Consider the following 11,170-nt stretch of genomic DNA (forward strand, 5'->3'; position numbering starts at 1 on the left):
TGACATGAAGCCAGATTGCTCTGTTACGGGACCTCTCTCCTCTGCCTGGGTGCTGGGCCTAAATATCTGACAATGGACTGTTGCATTGGTGGCTGACGTGAAGCCTGATTCTCTGCTATGATATGAAGACTGATTCTCTGCTGACATGAAGCCAGATTGTCTGTTACGGGACCTCTCTCCTCTGCCTGGGTGCTGGCCTAAATTTATGACAATGGACTGTTGCAGTGGTGGCTGACGTGAAGCCTGATTCTCTGCTATGACATGAAGACTGATTCTCTGCTGACATGAAGCCAGATTGTCTGTTACGGGACCTCTCTCCTCTGCCTGGGTGCTGGGCCTAAATTTATGAAAATGGACTGTTGCAGTGGTGGTGACGTGAAGCCTGATTCTCTGCTATGATATGAAGACTGATTCTCTGCTGACATGAAGCCAGATTGTCTGTTACGGGACCTCTCTCCTCTGCCTGGGTGCTGGGCCTAAATTATGACAATGGACTGTTGCAGTGGTGGCTGACGTGAAGCCTGATTCTCTGCTATGACATGCAGACTGATTCTCTGCTGACATGAAGCCAGATTGTCTGTTACGGGACCTCTTTCCTCTGCCTGGGTGCTGGGCCTAAATTTATGAAAATGGACTCTTACAGTGGTGGGTGACGTGAAGCCTGATTCTCTGCTATAATATGAAGACTGATTCTCTGCTGACATGAAGCCAGATTGTCTGTTACGGGACCTCTCTCCTCTGCCTGGGTGCTGGGCCTAAATTTATGAAAATGGACTCTTACAGTGGTGGGTGGCGTGAAGCCTGATTCTCTGCTATGATATGAAGACTGATTCTCTGCTGACATGAAGCCAGATTGTCTGTTAAGGGACTTCTCTCCTCTGCCTGGGTGCTGGGCCTAAATTTATGAAAATGGACTGTTACAGTGGTGGGTGACGTGAAGCCTGATTCTCTGCTATGACATGAAGACTGATCTCTGCTGACATGAAGCCAGATTGTCTGTTACGGGACCTCTCTCCTCTGCCTGGGTGCTGGGCCTAAATTTATGAAAATGGACTCTTACAGTGGTGGGTGACGTAAAGCCTGATTCTCTGCTATGATATGAAGACTGATTCTCTGCTGACATGAAGCCAGATTGTGTGTTACGGGACCTCTCTCCTCTGCCTGGGTGCTTGGCCTAAATTTATGACAATGGACTGTTGCAGTGGTGGCTGACGTGAAGCCTGATTCTCTGCTATGACATGCAGACTGATTCTCTGCTGACATGAAGCTAGATTCTTTGTTATGGGACCTCTCTCCTCTGCCTGGGTGCTGGGCCTAAATATATGCCAATGGACTGTTGCACTGGTGGCTGACGTGAAGCCTGATTGTCTGTTACGGGACCTCTCTCCTCTGCCTGGGTGCTGGGCCTAAATATCTGACAATGGACTGTTGCATTGGTGGCTGACGTGAATCCTGATTCTCTGCTATGATATGAAGACTGATTCTCTGCTGACATGAAGCCAGATTGTCTGTTACGGGACCTCTCTCCTCTGCCTGGGTGCTTGGCCTAAATTTATGACAATGGACTGTTGCAGTGGTGGCTGACGTGAAGCCTGATTCTCTGCTATGACATGAAGACTGATTCTCTGCTGGCATGAAGCCAGATTGTCTGTTACGGGACCTCTCTCCTCTGCCTGGGTGCTGGGCCTAAATTTATGAAAATGGACTCTTACAGTGGTGGGTGACGTGAAGCCTGATTCTCTGCTATGATATGAAGACTGATTCTCTGCTGACATGAAGCCAGATTGTCTGTTACGGGACCTCTCTCCTCTGCCTGGGTGCTGGGCCTAAATTTATGACAATGGACTGTTGCAGTGGTGGCTGACGTGAAGCCTGATTCTCTGCTATGACATGCAGACTGATTCTCTGCTGACATGAAGCTAGATTCTTTGTTACGGGACCTCTCTCCTCTGCCTGGGTGCTGGGCCTAAATATATGCCAATGGACTGTTGCACTGGTGGCTGACGTGAATCCTGATTCTCTGCTATGATATGAAGACTGATTCTCTGCTGACATGAAGCCAGATTGTCTGTTACGGGACCTCTCTCCTCTGCCTGGGTGCTGGGCCTAAATTTATGACAATGGACTGTTGCAGTGGTGGCTGACGTGAAGCCTGATTCTCTGCTATGACATGAAGACTGATTCTCTGCTGACATGAAGCCAGATTGTCTGTTACGGGACCTCTCTCCTCTGCCTGGGTGCTGGGCCTAAATTTATGAAAATGGACTCTTACAGTGGTGGCTGATGTGAAGCCTGATTCTCTGCTATGATATGAAGACTGATTCTCTGCTGACATGAAGCCAGATTGTCTGTTACGGGACCTCTCTCCTCTGCCTGGGTGCTGGGCCTAAATTTATGACAATGGACTGTTGCAGTGGTGGCTGACGTAAAGCCTGATTCTCTGCTATGACATGAAGACTGATTCTCTGCTGACATGAAGACAGATTGTCTGTTACGGGACCTCTCTCCTCTGCCTGGGTGCTGGGCCTAAATTTATGAAAATGGACTCTTACAGTGGTGGGTGACGTGAAGCCTGATTCTCTGCTATGATATGAAGACTGATTCTCTGCTGACATGAAGCCAGATTGTCTGTTACGGGACCTCTCTCCTCTGCCTGGGTGCTGGGCCTAAATTTATGACAATGGACTGTTGCAGTGGTGGCTGACGTGAAGCCTGATTCTCTGCTATGACATGAAGATTGATTCTCTGCTGACATGAAGCCAGATTGTCTGTTACGGGACCTCTCTCCTCTGCCTGGGTGCTGGGCCTAAATTTATGAAAATGGACTCTTACAGTGGTGGGTGACGTGAAGCCTGATTCTCTGCTATGATATGAAGACTGATTCTCTGCTGACATGAAGCCAGATTGTCTGTTACGGGACCTCTCTCCTCTGCCTAGGTGCTGGGCCTAAATTTATGACAATGGACTGTTGCAGTGGTGGCTGACGTGAAGCCTGATTATCTGCTATGACATGCAGACTGATTCTCTGCTGACATGAAGACAGATTCTCTGTTACGGGACCTCTCTCCTCTGCCTGGGTGCCGGGGCCTAAATATCTGAGAATGGACTGTTCCAGTGGTGGGTGACGTGAAGCCAGATTCTCTGCTATGGGACCTCTCTCCAATTGATTTTGGTAAATTTTTATTTTAATACATTTCCCTATCCACATTTGTTTGCAGGGGATTTACCTACATGTTGCTGCCTTTTGCAGCCCTCTAGCCCTTTCCTGGGCTGTTTTACAGCCTTTTTAGTACCGAAAAGTTCGGGTCCCCATTGACTTCAATGGGGTTCGGGTTCGGGACGAAGTTCGGATCGGGTTCGGATCCCGAACCCGAACATTTCTGGGAAGTTCGGCCGAACTTCTCGAACCCGAACATCCAGGTGTTCTCTGAACTCTAATTATGATCAGACCAAAAGCGATCGGCTGGATAATTTTTCATAGAAAAAACATTAATTTTCTTTTTTTTTTTTTTTTGTATGGGTTTTTAATACATTAAATAAGAAAATCATAATAAAGTCTCTTAATAGTTTATTAGAAATAATGCAGACAATTAAAAAAATCCCCATCAATTCCAATACAAGGCAAGTAAAAAGCTCAGAACTAAATTATTGCAGGATGTCGTAATGGTTCGGTAATTCGACAATGGTTAATCCTTTCAGTTTGGTGTATCAGAGTTTGGTCTGTCACTGTGCAGGCAGTCAAAGGTACCCGTCCTACATTTTTTTTCACAAAAGGCAATCCCTGATATGGGACGTAACAGGGATTAAACTGATGAGAAGAGAACTGCAGAAAATACCACTCATATCGGGTGTGACAGTAAATTGCACGGCGCAGACGCAGTGACCGTGGATTCAAACAAAGGGGAGGGAGCCAGCGTTTTTTTAACCATCTCCCCGTTCGAAAAATCAATTCAATAAATGGACCCCAGATTGGGGACGTAACAGGGATTAAACTGATGAGAAGAGAATTACAGAAAATACCACTCATATCGGGTGTGACAGTAAATTGCATGGCGCAGATGCAGTGATTGTGGATTCAAACAAAGGGGAGGGAGACAGTTTTTTTTAACCATCTCCCCGTTCAAAAAATCAATTCAATTTACCTTTCCGGGACCCTTGGTGTTGTACGTGGCTGGGTGGAGGAAGAAACCTTCAATGACATTAACGGGACATGGCTAGCTTGGTATCCAACCTTGTGCAAATGGGAAGTTTGCGGTTGGGCAAATGGACTGTTTGCGGTTGTTTGCGGTGCATTAAAAGGGGAGTTTGGTCTGTCAATGTCTGTGAAGCGGGCGTAACCCTTACACTACCTGATCGATACAACATCATACCCGATCGTATACACACACTTGATGTTTTAAACCACGTTGTTCAATATATTTTAGGATTGTTAGTTGATTTATGCCCTTTATGGATTAAAATCCAACTCTGCGTCAACTATGTAATTTTCTATGGGAGTTTTGGCATGGATCCCCCTCCGGCATGCCACAGTCCAGGTGTTAGTCCCCTTGAAACAACTTTTCCATCACTACTGTGGCTAGAAAGAGTCCCTGTGGGTTTTAAAATTTTGCCTGCCTATTAAAGTCAATGGCGGTTCGCCCATTCGCAAACACTTGCAGAAACTTGCGTTCGCCGTTGGCGAACGGAAAATTTTATGTTCGCGACAACTCTACCCCTGAGACCAAGCCTGCCGGACCCCCTGAGACCAAGCCTGCCAGCAACCCTGAAACCAAGCCAGCCAGCACCCCTGAGACCAAGCCAGCCAGCACCCCTGAGTCTTCAGAACTGTAAGTAAATTATATATAAGAGGAGCTTATAATATGAAAGAGACGAATTATGTCAAAGCGGCTCTTCACCTACACGTGTATCAGCACTAGATATATACCCCTTACTCTCCCTAATACCTAAACTACACAAGATATATATCCCTACTTTCTGTCTAATACACATACACACCCCACGATATGTACTTTCACCTTCTTGTGTTACAGACCCCTGTACAATTTAACAATCTTCTTTAATACACAGACCTTTAGATTCATACATGTCTGTGCTCAGTCCTACGCGTAACCGTCGCAAGTGCATGAGGAGCTACAGATGTGGCAGCGAGGTCCGAGAGGTGTGTGGGGGTGGGAGATCCGGGGGGGGGGGGCCAAAAGTTTTTTTTGCTATGGGGCCCAGTCATTTCTAGCTACGCCCCTGGATTCACCCCTAGATTAGAAACTCCAAAAAAGTGACCCCATTTTAGAAACTACGGGATAGGGTGGCAGTTTTGTTGGTACTAGTTTAGGGTACATATGATTTTTGGTTGCTCTATATTACACTTTTTGTGAGGCAAGGTAACAAGAAATAGCTGTTTTGGCACTGTTTTTTTTTTTTTTGTTATTTTCAACATTCATCTGACAGGTTAGATCATGTGATATTTTTATAGACCAGGTTGTCACGGATGCGGCGATACCTAATATGTATACTTTTTTTTATTTATGTAAGTTTTACACAATGGTTTCTATTTTTAAACAAAAAAAAAACATGTTTTAGTGTTTCCATAGTCTGAGAGCCATAATTTTTTCAGTTTTTGGGTGATTACCTTGGGTAGGGTATGTTTTTGCAGCATGAGATGACGGTTTTATTAGCACTATTTTGGGCTGCGTGTGACTTTTTAATCGCTTGCTATTACACTTTTTGTGATGTAAGGTGACAAAAAATTGTTTATTTAGCACAGTTTTTATTTTTTACGGTGTTCACCTGAGAGGTTGAGCCGGTAAATACGAACGCGGCGATACCAAATACGTATACTTTTTTTTATTTATTTAAGTTTTATGTAAGTTTTAAACAATAACAGCTTTTTTAAAACAAAAAAATGATGTTTTAGTGTCTCCATATTCTGAGGCAAATTTTTTTTATTTTTTGGGAGATTGTATCAGGTAGGGGCTCATTTTTTGCGGGATGAGGTGACGGTTAGATTGGTACTATTTTGGTGGGCAAACGCCTTTTTGATCGCTAGCTGTTGTACCTTTTGTGATGTAAGGTGACAAAAAAATTGTTTATTTAGCACAGTTTTTATTTTTTATTTTTTACGGTATTCATCTGAGGGCTTAGATCATGTGATATGTTTATATAGCCGGTCGATACGGACACGGCGATACCTAATATGTATACTTTTGTTTCTCCCCCTATTTTTTACCAATTTTTTTTTTTTACTTTATTTGTGGAAAATGAAGTTTTTGTTTATTTTTACTTAAAACTTTAAATTTTGGGGGGGAAAACTTTATTTTTTCAACTTTTTTTCACTTTATTTTTTGTCCCACTTTGGGACTTGAACTTTTGGGGGTCTAATCCTTTACAATGCATTCCAAGACTTCTGTTTTGGAATGCATTGGCTGTATGAGTAATACTGTGTGTATTACTCATACAGCTTCCGGCCTGTAAGATCCAGAGAGCTGGATCTCACAGGCTCTTCAACGGAAGGCAGCGCAATGCCTTCCTTAGACATCGCGCTGCCTTCCATGCCATTGGGTCCCCCCCACAACCCCATGGGGACCCGATATCACCACCGACGCCGCAACTTAGAAAAGCCGCAAACCGCGATCGCCGACACGTGGGTGGGGTGGGGGGGGTCACATTTAGCCGAGGTGCCACCGGGCGGCGGTGATCGGAACAACACATGATGTAACGGTACGCCATGGGTCCTTAAGGACTCGGGATCCATGCCGTACTGGTACGTCATGGGTCCCTAAGGGGTTAAGCAGAGGGGCTGACATGGGAGCAGGGTCCATCACCCAAGTTAACTTTACTCATTTTGCTGTGATATGGTGACACATGTATAAAGTAGACATTATTTTGTCCAAAGGAGTTGAAGAGCTGAAAACATCTCAGCAATAGCTATATGAATATTTAAAATACTGAGGACCAATCAGATACAGGCATGTGTGGAGATGGGAGCACTGATGACACCACAGAAGCTACTGAGGACCAATCAGATTCAAGTTTGTGTGATGAAGGCACACATGAGGGGACAACCAATGAAATTACAGATTATAGCAAGGACCAATCAGATTGCGGCAGGTGTGATGATGTCACAGAAGCTAGTGACATCACCGAGTTCTGAGCCTTGGAAAACCACTGCCTGACATTACCTCGGACAGAATATCTCTGGATATAGAGAGAGACAGATAGGCTTGTGCTTTTGCTCAGCAAATCCTTGTTTTCGCTTAGCGAGTCGTTTACTTTGCGCCATGGAGATCCGGGGTTTGGCATTCTTGCCTTTTCTCTGGGTCATATGGACGCTATCGGGCCTTTGTGCCCTGATTGCCTTGACTGTCATCCCAGGCCATGTAAAATATCCTTACATCAGGTAAGAGGGGACGGGGTGGGATTCCTCTGTAGTATCATTACTGTTATTACCGTATTATCAGTTTATTCCTGGAATGTTATGATTATTATTATTATTATTAGTGGATTATTAATAAGCTCCATCTCATAACTGTTAGTACAGAAAACATCCCATTGTGCGGGAAGACTGAGGTTTCATGCACAGGCCTTCATCTAATCTGCTCTGGAGTGAGATGCACAAGCCTCTTCAGAAATTAGGAGCATCTCTGACCTCCATGCACCAAAAAAAAAAAAAAATGCACCAACTATGACAGGCATAAATTATAAGCAAATTTGCCAGTCTGCAGAGGCCCCACCCCCTCCTACTGAGCCCATCTAGAACACACCCACTTTTTTGGAAAACTTGCAAGCATGGCTTAAAAATGAAAAAAAGTCTTACATTTTCTACAAAATGCCGCCTACTCAAAAATGTGCTACTTTTCTAGAAAACTGAAGGAGGAAAAAAATTATAGTGAATAAATAAATTATGATTATTGTGTTATTGGCTTTTACCACTGGTTGTACTGGGTAAATAATGGCTATATAGTGGGGCAAGTGATAGCATGGGGATGGGATGCGAAATATGACGCAGTTGCCCATTCAGTTTCTGATTTCCTTTTACAAAGGGCCTCTGACAAATAACAGTTGCAACTCACTGGTTGCTATGGGCGACGGCTCCATATCGTTCCCATTGTTGTTTGTCTTCTATTTGTGTCTGGACATTAGACCATATTATGGAGGATGATTGGAAGGATGGAAGGAAATAAAGTCTCCTCTGCTATTAGAAGACATGACGCAATCCTGCTGACGTTTGTGTCCTAATAACACCCAATATTTTGCTTTCTTTCTCAGTGACACGGGAGCAATATTCCCCGAATCGGTGGTCTTTACAGTGGTCTTCTTAATATCTGCCATTCTAGGTAAGTGGATTTAGAGAGATAACATCATGAGGAGATCAGCGGCTCAGCGCTCAGTGATGACGTTCTCCCTAATCACTATTCACTGCTGAGCGGCGGCCATCACTGGAGATTATAATCATCACTGAGTCCTGGAGGTTATCACAAGTGTCTATGGACTTTCCCGGCTGATCCCATGTATTGTCTATTTCAGGAGCTGGCAACGCTTCCATCATGTACCGGTTCATGATCATCCGGTCTGAACAATCAGAGAGGCGACATATCATCTGCCAGAGAATCCTCTATGTCATTGCATGGATGGGCTGCATTGGGACCGCTGTGACCGCCATAGTTTCGGTAAGTTTATATACAGATGTCTCAGGACTAGTAATACAGAGGGGACATCGCTTGAAGTCAAGAGATGTGTATAAATACAATGACGCGCCCTGGTGACTATTCTTATGTATTACTGCCCCTGTATAATTACACCACCTGCGGCCTCTGCTGTTCTGTATTCTCAGATCTTCATGACGTCCATATTGATAACCTTTATTCCTCTGCTTTTTTTCTAGATGAGGATCAGTCCTACAGTCCACAGGATCGCCGCAGGACCGGCATTTTTCTTGTTTGCCGTTAACAACCTAGGTCAAGCTGTATGCCTGTACAAGAAATCCTTCAGCAGTCGCCGCCTATGCCACATTAGAATGGCATTAACCTTGGTGACCATTGTGGCCCTGCTGACCTGTATCCTTATTATAGCTGACTGGTATAGTGCCATGTTGTTTGCGGGATAAACTTACACATACGTACTTGCTATCATTGCTGCTGTTTGTAAATTTGGGTCAATTAAGCCAAGACCCCCGCCCCTCCTTTAAATGATCAGCTCACAATCACTCATTAGTGGAGTTAACTAGGCCCCAAGCATTTTTGGCCCAGGACAACCCAAATTTCCAGAGATTGTCTTTGAATATTTGGGAAAATTTTGGCAAATGTGGGACTATTGGCAACTAGGAGATTATTCGCTTCTTTTGACCCCATTGTAGCACAGATCAGACATCACAGTATAGGAAACACTAAAATAATATAATGAATTCTGTTACTTGTCCTTAACACGTCCTTCCAGTTTCTGTGTGTATGACCATCAGCTTCTTCCAGCTATGTACTGGCCGATGTGAAGAGGTGAGTTCATGCAACTTTTCACCATGTTGTATAATCCACATCTTTTCTGGGTAACAGTAATATAAAAGCTCCTATCTGACCTCCACCTTCCCATCTCACTCCATATAGAGTCCATGGTGAGTACCGCCAGGCACTAATGCTCTATTCTGTCTTCTGCAGATCTACACCAGGACAGGCATGGTGGTCGAGTGGACTGGATTTGTTGGCCTGATAATATACCAACTAATGAACTATACAGATTTCCAGGTGAGTAGATGCCGTGTGAAGGTCTAATGTGCTCCAGAAATATTTCAGAGAAGTAATATATTATATAGAGCTGTTTTATAATTAATGGTCTTTCTTCTTTTTTCTCAGCATTTGTCTTTAACGTTGTCCCGAGAAGGTGTCTCCATTGGCCTGAGAGAAAAGACCCAGGACCCTGAAAACCCCCAATAAGATCCAAGGGGTGGAGCGCCAAGACAACTGAAACCATCATGACATTGCTGGACATGAATCTTCTGGATTAAGAGGCAGATTCCAGGCTTGGTCTCTGTCCTCAATACTGGATGTGACATTTTACCGGACTTTCCTAATACCGGATTTGACATTTACCGGATTTTCTGGATTCAACATCTAGCAGAATTTCCAAATACTGGATGTGACAATTACCCGGACTTTCCATAGCTACCTCATCTCAAATGATGGTTTTTACCCCCTTGCCCAGGGGAAGGGCAGTCCTTCAGCCATGGTTCCCTGGAGGTTTCCTCCACTAGGGGGTTTTTCCTTTCCTGAGTGTTGAAGGATGAGTTGGGGGTTCACCATCATCAGGGCCATTTCAAAACCACTGGCCTGTTAATAAATGAGTCAATACATGAGGTAGCTAACAATGTGTCCGAGCCTATTTATTGTAGGGAATGTATTGTAACTAATGTTACCCAATAAAGACCGGGGAACTTCATAGGGGTGATCAGACCAAGCTCTGGAAAGAAAACCATGAAGGTGGTAATGGCAGGGTTAGATTTTTTTCAAATTTTATGGGCATAATAAAAGTGATTCATTAAAAGGGCATTCTGCTTGGGATAATTCATCTCTTATCCAGCTATTACTAGGACTTGCACTACAACTCCACCCCAAATCTATGTAATTGTTAGAGATAGTGATGTTGTATTCTGCTACAGAATGCACAGAGTGGTGGTGCGCAGACTCAACCAGTGCTCTTTTTAAATTGGAGGCGTGGATCCCTCATCATTGTGACTGGTTGCGGTCTAAGTGGGCAGACTGCCACCAATCTACCAGTTATTTTCTTTCCAGGGGATAAGGGATAACATATTCTAATTGGAATACTCCTTTAACCGCCTCCCGACCATGTAACGCACGGATGCGTCCGGGAGGCGGTTGATTTATTCCTCCTGGACGCATCCGTGCGCCATCTCGCGAGACGCGAGATTTCAGACTGAGCCGGCCCGCGCATGCGCATCGCGGGCCGGCAAAATTACAAGCACCATTTCATCACCAGCCTGCCAGCCAATGATCGTGGCTGGCAGGCTGGCAATTTTTAAAATGTCGAATCAGAAGCCATATAACACATCATATTAGTAAATATGATGTGTTATATGGCTTCCCTGCTCCTCTGCTGGTCCTTTTCGTCGGTTGGTCTCAGCAGAGGAGGAGGCTTCACAGTGAGTACACCAAAACACTACACTGCA

Source organism: Bufo gargarizans, chromosome 7 (assembly GCF_014858855.1).
Source record: "Bufo gargarizans isolate SCDJY-AF-19 chromosome 7, ASM1485885v1, whole genome shotgun sequence".
Classification (NCBI taxonomy): domain Eukaryota; kingdom Metazoa; phylum Chordata; class Amphibia; order Anura; family Bufonidae; genus Bufo; species Bufo gargarizans.